This window comes from Babylonia areolata, chromosome 2, assembly GCF_041734735.1.
Source record: "Babylonia areolata isolate BAREFJ2019XMU chromosome 2, ASM4173473v1, whole genome shotgun sequence".
NCBI classification, from domain to species: Eukaryota; Metazoa; Mollusca; class Gastropoda; order Neogastropoda; family Buccinidae; genus Babylonia; species Babylonia areolata.
Window position 1 is genome coordinate 7642769 of NC_134877.1, and position 14487 is coordinate 7657255.

Sequence of the window (14487 nt, forward strand, 5' to 3'; positions counted from 1 at the left end):
TGAAGATTTTACTCTCGCAACGAAGAAAGGATACGAGGTTGTGTTGGCCTGGGTTCCCGGACATGTTGGCATTCGTGGTAACGAAAGGGCGGACCTGCTGGCCAGGAACGCTGTAAAGAAAGAATTATCCAGATCCTTTGTACCATACACAGACATGAAGCGAAAGGTGAACACTTACGTTACGGATCTTTGGCAAGAGGAGTGGAACACCCAGACGGACAACAAGCTCTTCCAGATCCGTCTGGACCTAAAAGAGACCCTCCCTTCGGGGGTGAAGAACAGAAAGGAGGAGTCTGTGCTGTGCAGACTGCGTGCGGGACACACTTTTTTTTTACTCATTCTTACTTGTTGAAGGGGGAAGAGGCCCCTCGATGTATTCCCTGTGATGAGCCTCTCACCGTGAAACACGTGCTCCTTGACTGTTGGGATCTGCATGACGTCAGACGCAGACATTACACGGTGGTTTCTTTGAAGACTTTGTTTCGTGATGTCCCTCCGTGGGCGCTGATGGACTTCTTAAAAGAAGTGAACATTTTTAACCAGATTTGAAGGTTTTAAACTATGGAAGTTTGTTTGTTTTTTTAACTTTGGAGTGGAAAGTTTGAAGTGGTGACTCGTTTTAATTGGTTGTTTTTTTATCCTTGTAGTAGTTATTAACGCGGCGATAGCCTTGAGATGGCCTTAGTGGTTGGCGAGGCTCTAAGCACCATAATTTCATTTTATTTCATTTATCGCACGAGAAAGCTCGAGCCTGGGACCGCTGGATTCCCGCTCTGTTATTTGCGTACAGAGAAGTTCCCCAGGAGAGCACTGGCTACTCACCTTTCGAGCTGCTCTATGGGAGAACAAAACGGGGTCCCATGCAGATCCTCAGAGAACACTGGCTCCACCCTGAGAGGCCAGAAATTCAGACTGCTGCTGGACGGGCGCAATAGCCAAGTGGTTAAAGCTTTGGACTGTCAATCTGAGGGTGCCGGGTTCGAATCACGGTGACGGCGCCTGGTGGGTAAAGGGTGGAGATTTTTACGATCTCCCAGGTCAACATATGTGCAGACCTGCTAGTGCCTGAACCCCCTTCGTGTGTATATGCAAGCAGAAGATCAAATACGCACGTTAAAGATCCTGTAATCCATGTCAGCGTTCGGTGGGTTATGGAAACAAGAACATACCCAGCATGCACACCCCCGAAAACGGAGTATGGCTGCCTACATGGCGGGGTAAAAACGGTCATACACGTAAAAGCCCACTCGTGTGCATACGAGTGAACGCAGAAGAAGAAGAAGAAGACTGCTGCTGAATACGTGGTGGAACTGCGAAACAGAATTGCAGAGTCCTGTACCATTGCTCAGCAAAACCTTGGAAAGGCCTCAAAGCGGTACAAGCGTTATTTTGACGCCAAGGCAAAGCGAAGACAGTTCTTCTCCTTCGCCCACCAAACAAAACAAACTGGAACTTGAATGGCAAGGTTCATCCATACACTGTTCTGCGTAAGGTGGGAATTGCAGACTACTGCATCCGGATTGGTGAGAAGGAAAAACTGTACCATACCAACATGCTTAAGCAATACGTTGAGCGTTCTGGGAGAACAGTCAGAACGAGGAAGCCTGTTTGATCTTTGTAACAATGTGTTGATGCCCAAATGAGTCAGCTGTATACTGGTTGTGTGTATCGTGATCTTTTAACAAGTTTTATTAGACAGTGAAGCCAGAAATTCTATAATTTGCAATTCATCCTGTTATTCCAGACTTCATAGTTTTCATGTTGTTGTTTTTTCATTTAATTGTTTTGCCTTTTCCTTACATTTAGTTTCAGGGTGGCAGTGTCTTGGCATTTATCTCTATGTTTGAGGAGACACTGTGGATGATATGGCAGTGGGAATGTTTGTTATTGTGTTTGTCATTCTGTGTGACATGTTTATGATTAAGTTTCAATCTTCGTTTGAACTTGTGAGGGGGGCTGTTGTCACATCTCATGACAAATCGGTTGTAAGTGCTTAACCCCCTCCTTGTTCACCCACCCCATCTAGCTAGAGAGCACACTAGAGAGCAGTGTGGGTTGTGCTGATTGCACGTAATTCTCAGTCTGTCTCCGTCTCAGTTCAGGCTGTCACTGAACTGAGATCAGCCTCTTCCTTGATAGCAAGTGACAAGATTCTGGGCTTTTCGCCCGCTACTGTCAGAAGAGGCAGCCGTGCCAGTCTTTGGGTGCTTCAGGGCTGTTTGCCCGTCATGACGCTCGTCAGTGGGGATCAGTTTCCTCCGAGTGGTTGTGTGCGCTTCGTTTCTCTGTGTTCTGTGTTCTTCCAGCCTTGGGGTTGTGGTACCTCTTCTGGAAGTGTTTGCAGCATTCCCACTTTCCGTGTCCATCCACCGATTTCCCTACCCTTCCACTGACCCTCCACTGTCTCCCCGGGAACCCCACAGCCTGCCTTTGACTTCCATAGTCCAGGCCTCCGTTGGCTGCTGCCGCCTGCCGCTGCCTTCCGTCGCCAGCGTTCTCTGGCCTGGTGCTCGGCTGTCTGGGTCTTCGTCTTCGTCGTCACTGCTCTTCGTCTTCGTCGTCACTGTTCTTCGTCTTCGTCGTCACTGCTCTTCGTCGTCGTCACTGTTCTTCGTCTTCGTCGTCACTGTTCTTCGTCTTCGTCGTCACTCACTGTTCGTCTTTGTCGTCACTGTTCTTCGTCGTCGTCACTCACTGTTCGTCTTCGTCGTCACTACTTCATCGTCACTACTTCATCATCAACGTTGTGCTTGTGTTTCCATGTCTTAAAGCTCTGGTTTTTGTTTGTGTGTGTGCTTTTTTTTGTTTTGTTTTTTGTTTTGTTTTTGTTGTTGTTGTAAGTTTGTTATTATTTATGCATTCTGTCATTTAAGTGTTGCTGCAGCCGGGGTTGTGGTTATTGTTTGTTGGCAAGCTCGGTGTGTGATTAATTAAATGTATGTGAACCCTGAATTGTTGTAGTCTGTGTTTGTGTTGTCTGGGTGTTAGTGCTGGGCTGGGTGGGGGTTTCTAGTCTGCTCTCTTATAGAGTGTGACAAAGATGATGATGATGATGATGATAGAAAAGAGGAGAAAGGAAAGAAAGAAAACTGCAACAAAAGTACAAGAAAGAGAAGTAAGCGTGAATACAGACCTAGAAATAAGACAGTGGAAGAGATTGAATATATGAATATCTCAGTTGAAACTTTGTTCTGTGAAATTGTCTGACTATAACCGGCCGTGATTTTTATTTCATTAGGCTTTGTATTGGTTTTTCCCCTGTGGGCATTGTTACACTGACTTGGATTAGGCATGAGAATGTTACGTTATTTGTGGGGAGGCGCGTCTGAGAAACCATGTATGATAACTGAAAGCGAATTGAAAGCGTGAGTGAGATGGGGATAGACAGTGCCGGAGAGGGTGGAAGATGGTAGAGAAGGAGAGGGAGAGAAGGAGTGGGGGTTAGGGAGGGAGAGATCTGATTATGGTATGGAAACATGCGTTTACAAGTTATTGGCTCAACGTGATTGGAAGGTGCATGATCATTGTTCATTGACGCATGATCATTGTTCTGTGTGCAGGTCCTGGAAGCTTTCGGAAAAAAGTCCACATTTTGCCTAGCTGGAATTTGTTAACATCGTTTGCTGATATTTCAACTGGACATTGCTGTATTAAGTATGTTAGTAACGAGCATTGTGCGCGTGCTTTAACATGTGTATAAAGGTGTATGGAGTATACCTGGGGAGGGAGGATGGGATAGGGGTATGGGATAGGGGTCGGGGGACAGGGTAGGAGGGCGAGAGAGCGAAAATTATGTATATGCATAAGTGCCAATGGCCAAAATACATCAATTTAAACCAACCCGAATTTCTCTCTCTCTCTCTCTCTCTCTCTCTCTCTCTCTCTCTCTCTCTCTCACACACACACACACACAAACACACACACACACACACACACACACACACACACACACACACACACATTCTCTCTCTCTCTCTCTGACACACACACCACACACACACACACACACACACACACACACACACACACACACACACACACACACACACACACACACACGAAAAAAGACTTTCCATGCTATTTCATGCAATATGTCTGCCCCATAGGTACACCAAGACGTCATGAGAATAGATCGAGGGGTATAGTCTTCACAAGAATAATGAGAAGAAAAAACGACCCCTCAGGCTCTGGCCCAGCCGAGCTTTTTTTTCTTCTTCTTCTTCTTCTTCCTTTGTGTGTGTGTGTGTGTGTGTGTGTGTGTGTGTGTGTGTGTGCGTGTGGTGTGGCGCATGTGTTTGACGTCCGTACACTTTCCTGTATCATTGAAACTGAAATAGAGTATATAGTTTTGCAAGCATCTTTGGGGAAGTCTTGGAAGTGAGCATTTAGAGGTGAGAGGAGAAGGAAGACAACATGAGGAGGGCTGTTCCCGTCAAAGGATCAGATATAAAAACATTTTTGCACGGTTATTGATGTCAGTTTAACGAATTTTGTCTTTGGCCCAATTTCCTGTGTGATATTATCGTCTCTGTGTGCTGTGGGTACGAGGGCACCCATGCTTTTAAAAATCGACGCAAGTAGCAATTCAGTTTCGATTCAGTTTAGCTTAGTGAGGAAGGTGCAGAATAGTTAAGACGTTCGTCTGCCAATACAGAGTCCGTGAGGGTATGGGTTCGAATCCCACCCTCGCCTTTTCTCTCAAATTTGACTGGAAATTTGAACTGAGCGTCTTGTTCAGAGGAGACGTCAAATCGAGGTCCAGTTTGCAGCGTGCATTTGGCGCACTGAAAAAAACCCCAATGGCAACGATATGTATTAGTAGCCAGACCCGAGATGTATCTGGTCACATTTCACACCGGGGTTTTGTTGTTGTCGTTGTTTTGATTTTGTTTTTAACGCACACCATTTTTCATTATTTTCAGTGGCCTAAGCAATTTTTCTGGGCTCCTAAAAACAGAAACTAAAAAGTGCCCAGTTATGAAGCCTGCAGAAAAAAAATGCCGGAGAAAAGTTAGTGATGACCGTAAGAAATCCAAGAAAGGAAGAAGAAGAAGAAGAAACAATGAGAGCGATAGAAAAGACGAAATTTCTGGCTCAAAGAATTTCCTGAAATGTGGGAGCCTTCGATACCTCCATGGGGTCCGGGCAGGAAGGGATTGGGACAGGGAGGAGTATTCCGTTCATTACAATGTGGGTATGGGTACATACATGATCCCGCATAACCTGAAAGTGAACGGTTTCATTTTAACATCCTCTTTCTTGTTCGTGCTATGCTTCATATTTTATTCATGTCCAACCTCATTTTCTCCTATTTTTGAGGGCAGAAACAGCAACACACGCAAGCACGCACGCACGCACACGGAAATACGGTTAAAAACAAAAAAACAACTACAACAAAACAAAACAAACAAGAGAGGCAAGGCCTTCAAGACTCACTTGTGATACACTTTTTAAAAAATCCAAGCTTTTTATGTATTGAGTATAATTTCAAAATGTAATGTTTAAGATGAGAAAGATCAGTTTAAAGTAAATTAAGTCCCCTAGCATTAATTACAGAGTAATTTCCCTTTTTTACTATCTGCACCAAAACGTTTGCAAAATAAATAAAACTTCCATGCTGAGCAAAAGAAGTTCCTGTTTGAACAGAAAATGATAATAATGACTGCTCTTGTTGTTGGGTCAGAATATCAGATCAAAGTGCCAAGTTTAGAGAATACAAAAAATATAAATATAACAGTAAATGCAGTTTGCATATAATTAGGCTTCATTCTTTATTTTTTTGTGCCCATCCCAGAGGTGCAATATTGTTTTAAACAAGATGACTGGAAAGAACTGAATTCTTCCTATTTTTATGCCTAATTTGGTGTCAACTGACAAAGTATTTGCAGAGAAAATGTCAATGTTAAAGTTTACCACGGACACACACACACACACACACACACACACACACACACACACACACAGAGAGAGAGAGAGAGAGAGAGAGAGAGAGAGAGAGAACCGAACACCGGGTTAAAACATAGACTCACTTTGTTTACACAAGTGAGTCAAAAAAAGAATGCTCTGTGACTCACGCTCCTGTGTTAGAAAGATAGCGGACGTCACCACACCCACGTGACACCCCCTCCCACCCCCAAAGGTGCTGGTCAAACCTTGCCACGTATTGTTAAGAGCTTGAATGAAAGCGCGGTGATTAGCTGAAATATGCAACGAGTTCTCGCCATCCCTCTGCGAGAAAGCGAGGGCTAACCCACCCCACCCCACTCCACCCCATCCCCCGACTTCACGAAAACACCAGTCCCAAAACGTCTCCCCCCCCCCCCCCCCCTCTCCCCCCCCCCCCCCCCCCAACTAAAACTGTTGAGCATTTGCTCATCAAGAAAGGTGGCTGTGTCATGTTTTCTAAAACCTAATGGATCTCCACAGCAGTATCGTCATTATCCTGAACATCATTTATAAAAAGATTAATAGATTAATAATCAAGTCAGTAAAACGTTTCGACGAATAGCCAGTACCTTTGATAATCAACGCTAATCAGCCATCGATTTTTTTTTTTTAAATGGCAGTTTATAAAGAAGTCATAGCTATCACTAGCATTTTCGCTCCATCTGAAAATACAGAACACTTTTGTGGCACACAAGGTGGTAATAGCTCCTTCAAACTTTCAAATAGTGCAACACTTTGTACACAGTAAATAGTTTGCTTTTGGAGTTCAGTCTAATATCATCATCTTAGATGAACAGACTACAAATGAATAAACGATAACGATTAGAATTCAGATATGTGTTTTTTGTGTCTGTTACAGACATGGCCACAGTAATTCTACAAGACTGCACAGTGATCAAATGATTCCAACAGTGTGTTTGTGTGTGTGTGTGTGTGTGTGTGTGTGTGTGTGTGTGTGTGTGACTTTATTTCTTTCTTCCTATGATTAAGTAAACTATATGAGTTTCAGTTTCAGTAGCTCAAGGAGGCGTCACTGCGTTCGGACAAATCCATATACGCTACACCACATCTGCCAGGCAGATGCCTGACCAGCAGCGTAACCCAACGCGCTTAGTCAGGCCTTGAGAAGAAAAAAAACAACAACAAAACTATATGAAACAAACGTTAATAATAAAAAAAAAAAATTCTTCAAAAATGATCAAAATTACATTGTCGGAAAGGAGCGACATGTTTTGAATGACGGGCCTTTTTTAAACCAAAAAATGTGCATTTTTCCTTGAGAGAAAGGGAAAATTAGGGGACTAATAATACTTTCTCGTAACTCAGTGATGAACAATAATTAACAGGACATGTGACAAATGACATGAAGTCGACAAGGAGTATGAGTAATATTCAGAATTCTCTCTCTCTCTCGTCGTCTTCTTATTCTCAAACTCATATTAACTCGCTCCGATTCTTTCTGTTATAAAGCGCTTCTATTTCCCTCTCCATCACTGTCACCCTCTCGTTTCTCGCGAAGGAAAGGGGACCGAGGAAAACACGGCTCTCCTTTTGTGTGCTGATAAAGTCTGCAGACATTCAAGGAGGTCAGAGAAGTCCGTCAAATTAGATTAATTAAGGCAATTGGTCTTGCTTCGGCAGTTTCATTAACCTTCGCTCGTTCTTCGGCCTCCCTGCTTGCATCAGTCGTGATGAGATTGTGCACGTGCCCATAACTGTGTGAACTGCCTAGAATGTCCCTTCTGGTGGTACCTGGATGCGTGCGTGTGTGCGCGTGTGTGTGTGCGTGCACGCGCGGGCGCATTTTCTCCGGAGAGAAAAGGAATGGAAGGAGAGAGGGTGGGCAGAGAAGAAAAAGGGCTGCAAGGGTGGTGTGGAGTGATGGTTATTAAAAATAATGGCGTAGCGTATTAACGGGAAAAACCCAAAAGCTTCCGGAGACGGACTTCCAAAGACAAGACAGTGTGTGTGTGTGTGTGTGTGTGTGTGTGTGTGTGTGTGTGTGTGTGTAGTCAATCATATTCCCCATTCGTTCGCCACCCCTTATCAAACAATAATAAAAAGTAATACTAATGTGTGTTTTTTTTGGTTTTTTAGTCCACTTCCAGTCACATCGCACACAGTGTTGGTTTCATTGTTTTGTTCTTTTTTCTTGATAATTATAATTGTACCGTTTTAAAACCTTGTGTGCAGTCTGATGCTTTTTTTCAAACATTTTCATTCACTCTGGGAACATGAAGACAAGAAAAGATAATATCAATAATGACACGTCAAGCTTATCAAACAAAGTATCTTTGCCTCAAAGGAAAGGAAGGGGACAGTCAGACAGATAGACAGACCGACAGTCAGAGACAAACAGCCACACATAAAGAGTGGCACCCAAACACTGCAAGGTCTGTGGATAATGTTGGTGGCAATCTTTGACTCATAAAGTAGGTATACTACTGGCAGTGAAATACGAATAAACAACAGCTAGAATAAATAGATAAATCAATATCAGACCTAATTCAATTCCTCAAAGTCTTCCACAGCTGTACATCTCACTATGTATTAAGTAGAACTCAATTTTCTGTTTTCATCGAGAGGTAAAAAAACCCCGCAAGCTTACAGGCTTCAGAGGTCTTGGTATGTACCTCCTAAGGCCAGTTTCACAGCTTTACTGTCAATGGTATGGTGGAGCTTCTTTAGAAAAGTTGCCAGAGCGGAAAAGAAGATTTCTTGACCGTAGGTTAATCTTGACCTTACGAGAGAAGTCGCTAAATGTAACAGAGTCGTGGAGTCCTGTCCCCAAGGAGACTCACTCACATTTTTTTAAAGAAATTCAAGCTTTTAACTGCTTTCTTATTAAATAGAATCAATTGCGTTTTTTTCTAGAGAAAACTCAAAACCGTTCGAGTGCGTATATTTATTCAATCTATCTAGATCACCATGAAAAAGTTTCTATACATATTTGACGTAATGTAGGCATGCCCTTTTCCTTAAGGATGTCTGGATCCATAAAGAGATGTTATCAGCACATTGTGCCAACTTGGTAGATGATGAAAAGCATGTGTGTAAATCATAAAGCATAATATTGAACAACAACGGAGAAATAGTGGAATTCTGCAGAATTATCATATCTATAGGCCTAGAGGTTGATACAGTTACTCCCACTGTCAGCACTACGTGTCTTTCACTTAAAAAGGATTCAACATTGTCATAAACACGACCACACAGACCAAATTGTTTCAGCTTATATAACAATATGCTGTGACACATTTTTGTTGCTCAGCGAATGGATAGCACTCATTACCTCCTACAAAGTTATTGCTGAGTTGATTGTATTATTATTTTGTGCGGTGAGATATCTATATATTTTCAGTGATTTCTTCTCCCTGTCCTAATGTCTTTGTTCGTTTGACAAACTGTCCACACTTCCTGTTTTGAATTGAAATATGTACAAACAAATTCCTCAGCCTTTTCTTGAGGGGACAGAAACTTTATCCTTCGTTTTAATAGTGTAGTACAATGCCGGATTTCATTTCTTTCATTTTTGCCCACACTATTTTCATATCTTTATGATCAGATACTTCATTTAAACAGAACTGTCACCAGTAGTCTTTTTCTTGCGCTATGACTCTATTCGCCTTGATTTTTGTGAAGCACTTTCTTTATAATAATTGATTTTGGAAGGTTATCATAAAAGCAACAACATTTAAATCTTCACAAACTATACAACTTTCAGAAACGTTTGTAAGACAGTTTTGAAAAGTTTCCCAATTTGCTTGCTTTTAATTAGATTTGGGGATTTCACCTTCTCCGCTATGAGTAGATATGGTACTTTCCTAAAAAGATAATGTAATTGGCACGTGATCACTACCTAGTGGATCATCGCCGGTATCCCACTGTACTGACAAAGTTAGGAATGGTGATATAAAGGTAAGGTTGAGTGCCGATGCTCTATGATGAACCACATCTGGGATACATGTAATCCACGCATCGTTAGGTAGATACAGGTAGTCAGGTCAGGTCTCTACCTGCCACAGGTACCATGTAACCCTGTGCTACCTGTCACATGTGGGCAGATGGAGCTCGACAGCCTGGGAAGGCAGTCCATCTAAGACAAGGAAAAGTCTGAAGTAAAACCCATGAAGTGCTAAGGAATGCAGGACAGTCTCGACATGCATTGACCCTGGGTCCATGGCCATGTCCCGACTTTCAGTAGCCGCGCCCCCGTGCCTCCGAGGAAGGTTTTTGAGCCAGAGGCTAGGACAAGGACAGTCTGATATAAAACCTACGACCTGAGGACCTCACTGTCACCGTCCCAGCTTGCTAGGCTATGGCAGATGAACCACGGGTGTAAAGGGTGGGGCCAGTACTGCGCACACTGCACTCCACCTAAAATTCCATTGCGCAGGCTTGAAGGACACGTCCACGTCGCGCCACCAACTTATCCAAGCCCTGTAGCGATGGGAAAGGGGCGAAAACGGCAGGTGGAAGATGTCACTGGAAGCCGCCAGTTCCAATCCTGCATTGCAGGCGGTTCAGGATATTGGTCGCCTGATTGTTGACCCGGAGGTGACAGCATCACTCGGCAGCACCCTGAACGACAAGCAGCCTTTTCTAGGGACAGCACTGCTTGCTCCACACGGAGAGGGGCCTAGAAAAGGTAGGTCCAAACAAATGCTCATCTCCATACCCCCCAGTTGGCTAGCCGCGGTTCAACGGGCATCTCCAAACGCGGATCGAAACAACAATAGAGAAGAAAAGGCCGGCACCTGCCTCACAATTAGGTGCAAAAGGACTAAAGGTAGCATGCTGGAACATCCGAACCATCGTGACTCTGCAGACAGCAACCACCCGAAAGGCGTTCGCTCTAGTCGCACACGAACTTCAGAGACTGAACATTGACATTGCTGCCGTCAGCGAAGTCCGCTTGCAGGGGAAGGCAGCCTCCAGAACACGGCGCTGGGTACACCCTCTTACTGGTCAGGCAAGCCAGAGACCGAGAGACGCCTTTATGGCGTAGGCTTTATGGTCAGGAGCACCATTGCCTCCAAGCTTGAAAACTGCCAACAGGACACTCAGACCGAATTATGTCCATGCGCCTCCCACTACGGGAACAAACAGCATGCCACTCTGTTCAGCGTGTACGCTCAAACCCTCCAGCAGACCCCACAGAAAAGGTCAAGTTTTACACTGATCTGCGCAACCTCGTTCAGAACACCCCTGCTGACGACAAGGTCATTATCCTTGGCGACTTCAATGCCAGAGTTGGCCAAGATTCAGAAGCCTGGAAAGGACGTCCTTGGCAAGCAATGGCGTTGGTAATTGCAACGACAATGGGCGCCTTCTTCTCGAGTTCTGTGCAGAAGCAGCAGTTTACCATCACCAAACACATTTTCCAGCAGCAAGGACAGCCTGAGACAACGTGGATGCATCCTCGGTCCAAAACATTGGCACCTCATTGATTACATCCTGATGCCGCCAGAGAGACGTACGAGACGTCCTACACACCCGAGTGATGCCCAGCGCGGAGTGTCATACTGACCACCGCCTCGTCCGCAGCAAGCTGAGGCTCCACTTCAAGCCCAAACCAAAGAAAGGAGGAGCTCCTAGGAAGAAATTCCAGGTCGGCAACTTTCAGTCAGCTGAAGTGAAAGCTGAATTCCAGGCGAAGCTTCAGGACAAACTTGAAGACCCCAGTTGCCCCACAGACCCCTCTCCAGAAGCACTATGGGCACAGCTGAAATCAGCATCCTGCAGTCCTCTGAAGAAGTCCTAGGGTTCTCGTCGAAAAAGAACAAGGACTGGTTGACGAAAACAAACAGGAGATCCAAGAATTGCTGGCGAAGAAGAGATCAGCCCACCAGGCTCACCTTGCACAACCGTCTTGTCCGGTGAAGAAAGCAGCCTTCCGGCTCATATGCAGCAACCTCCAGCGCAAGCTTCGTGAGATTCAAATGGGTGGTGGACCAACCTGGCAGAGAGGCTCAGCTTTGTGCAGACACTGGTGACTACCGGGGCTTATACGAAGCCTTGAAGGCGGTGTACGGTCCCTCATACCAGGTCCCAGAGTCCTTTGCGCAGCGCAGACGGCCAGGCGCTCTTCACAGACAAGACGTCGATCCTGAACAGGTGGTCGGAACATTTCCAGGCCCTCTTCAGCGCCAACCGCACGGTTCAAGACTCGGCAATTCTCCGCATCCCACAACAGCCAGTGAAATTACAACTGGACGAGCTACCAACCCTAGAAGAGACTGTCAAGGCCATTGAACAGCTGAAATGTGGCAAGGCAGCAGGGGTTGACGGAATTCCGCCGGAGGCATGGAAGAATGGAGGCCCAGCACTACACTCCAAACTCCACAACCTCTTTGTCTGCTGCTGGGAGCAAGGCAGACTACCACAGGACCTCCGTGACGCAGTCATCATCACCCTGTATAAAAACAAGGGAGAAAAGTCGGACTGCTCCAACTACAGGGGGATAACTCTGCTCTCCATCGCAGGCAAGATCCTCGCCAGAGTCCTCCTAAATCGGCTGGTGCCTACTATCGCCGAAGAACATCTCCCAGAGAGTCAGTGTGGCTTTAGAGCCAACAGAGGCACCACTGACATGGTCTTCGTTCTCAGACAGCTACAAGAAAAATGTCGGGAACAGAACAAAGGACCTGTATGCGACATTCGTCGATCTCACGAAAGCTTTCGACACCGTGAGCAGAAAAGGTCTGTGGGAGATCATGAAACGTCTAGGATGCCCCCCCAAAATTCCTCAGCATGGTCATCCAACTACATGAGGAACAGCGTGGACAGGTCAGACACAGCAACGACCTTTCGGAGCCCTTCCCAATTGGAAATGGAGTGAAACAAGGTTGTGTCCTCGCGCCGACCCTCTTCACGATCTTCTTCAGCATGATGCTCCAACAGGCCACTGAAGATCTTGGCGACGACGACGGTATCTTCATCAGATACCGCACTGATGGCAGCCTATTCAACCTGAGGCGGCTACAGGCCCACACCAAGACACTGGAGCAACTCATCAGAGAGCTTCTGTTTGCCGACGATGCTGCCCTCGTCGCCCATACAGAAGCGGCCCTGCAGCGTATAACGTCCTGCTTCGCAGAGGCTGCGCAGCTCTTCGGCCTAGAAGTCAGTCTGAAAAAGACGGAAGTTCTCCACCAGCCTGCCCCACGGGAAGAATTCCACGCTCCTCACATCAGCATCGGTGAGACAGAGCTGAAGTCGGTCCACCAGTTCAGCTACCTAGGCTGCACCATCTCGTCTGACGCCAAGATCGACAAGGAGATCGACAACAGACTTGCAAAGGCAAATAGCGCATTCGGCAGGCTGTACAAGAGAGTGTGGAAAACAAAACACCTGAAGAAAGACACAAAGATCAGCGTGTACAGAGCTGTTGTACTGCCCACCCTGTTGTATGGCTCCGAAACCTGGGTCACCTACCGGCACCACATACGACTGCTTGATCGCTTTCACCAGCGCTGCCTTCGCACCATCCTCAGCATCCACTGGAGTGACTACATCACAAATGTCGAGGTCCTGGAGCAGGCAAAGACTATCAGCATCGAGGCAGTGCTGCCTAAAGACCCAGCTACGTTGGGCAGGGCACGTGTCCAGGATGGAGGACCACCGCCTGCCCAAGATCGCGCTGTATGGCGAACTGTCCACTGGCCACCGTGACAGAGGAGCACCCAAGAAGAGATACAAAGACTCCATGAAGAAAGCTCTCGGTGCCTGTCACATTGACCATCGCCAGTGGTCCGCAGTAGCCGCTGATCGAGAGACCTGGCGACGCACCATCCACCAAGCTGTCTCCTCCTTCGAAAACAACCGCAGGGCCAGCCTGAGGACAAACGCAGAAGGAGGAAGAACCACGACGCTGCAACCGCGAACCCAGACCAGACTTTCCCTTGCAGCCGCTGCGGCCCGACTCTGCTTTTCCCGCATTGGCCTTGTCAGCCATGAGCGTGCCTGCATCAGACGTGGACAACGCCCTTCCTAGATCTTCGTCAGCGAAGCCAGGCCATGATGATGAGGTAGATACAATAATAAACCAACAATATTTTCGACAAAATCAGGACGAGATACTATATGACAGTCATTGTGCCAGAGGGGCACATGGGAATTAAAATCCCCTCCGACAATCTTTTTTGTTTCTTTTTTGGAGGGTGGGGGGGTGGTGTTTTTTTGTTGTTGTTTTTTATAGCAATTTAACGTTCGCAACCAATTCGTACTTTGCCCACTTGGGGTAGTAAACTGACGCAAATTGTGTAATTTCATTATCTGAGACATACAGTTTTACAAATGTTGCTGACATCTTTTCAGAAAAATTCAAAATTTGAGACGAATGGACATGTGCGTAATTCAAACCACGCTGAACATGAATAGCTATACTGATTTTGTCAGAATGAATCCTCGCTTACATGATAAACCGGATGATGATGATAACCTTTAAGCTTCGGTTGTTTGTATTTAGTAACATTTAAGGACTGAAGAAGGCGAATATGATGAAAGTTATTAGAAAGGTATGCACGCAGAATATCAATA

At 45.7% G+C, this 14487-nt stretch overlaps 1 protein-coding gene across 1 annotated transcript in view; it reads right to left on the reverse strand.

The window, feature by feature from the left end:
* Positions 1-286: 286 nt before the first annotated feature.
* LOC143278477 (uncharacterized) overlaps positions 287-14487 on the reverse strand; it is an 87835-nt gene continuing 73634 nt past the window's right edge. Inside the window, exon 3 of the mRNA XM_076583279.1 lies at positions 287-411. The gene's annotated coding sequence lies outside the window, so the exon portion shown is untranslated. The remainder of the gene's footprint in view (positions 412-14487) is intronic.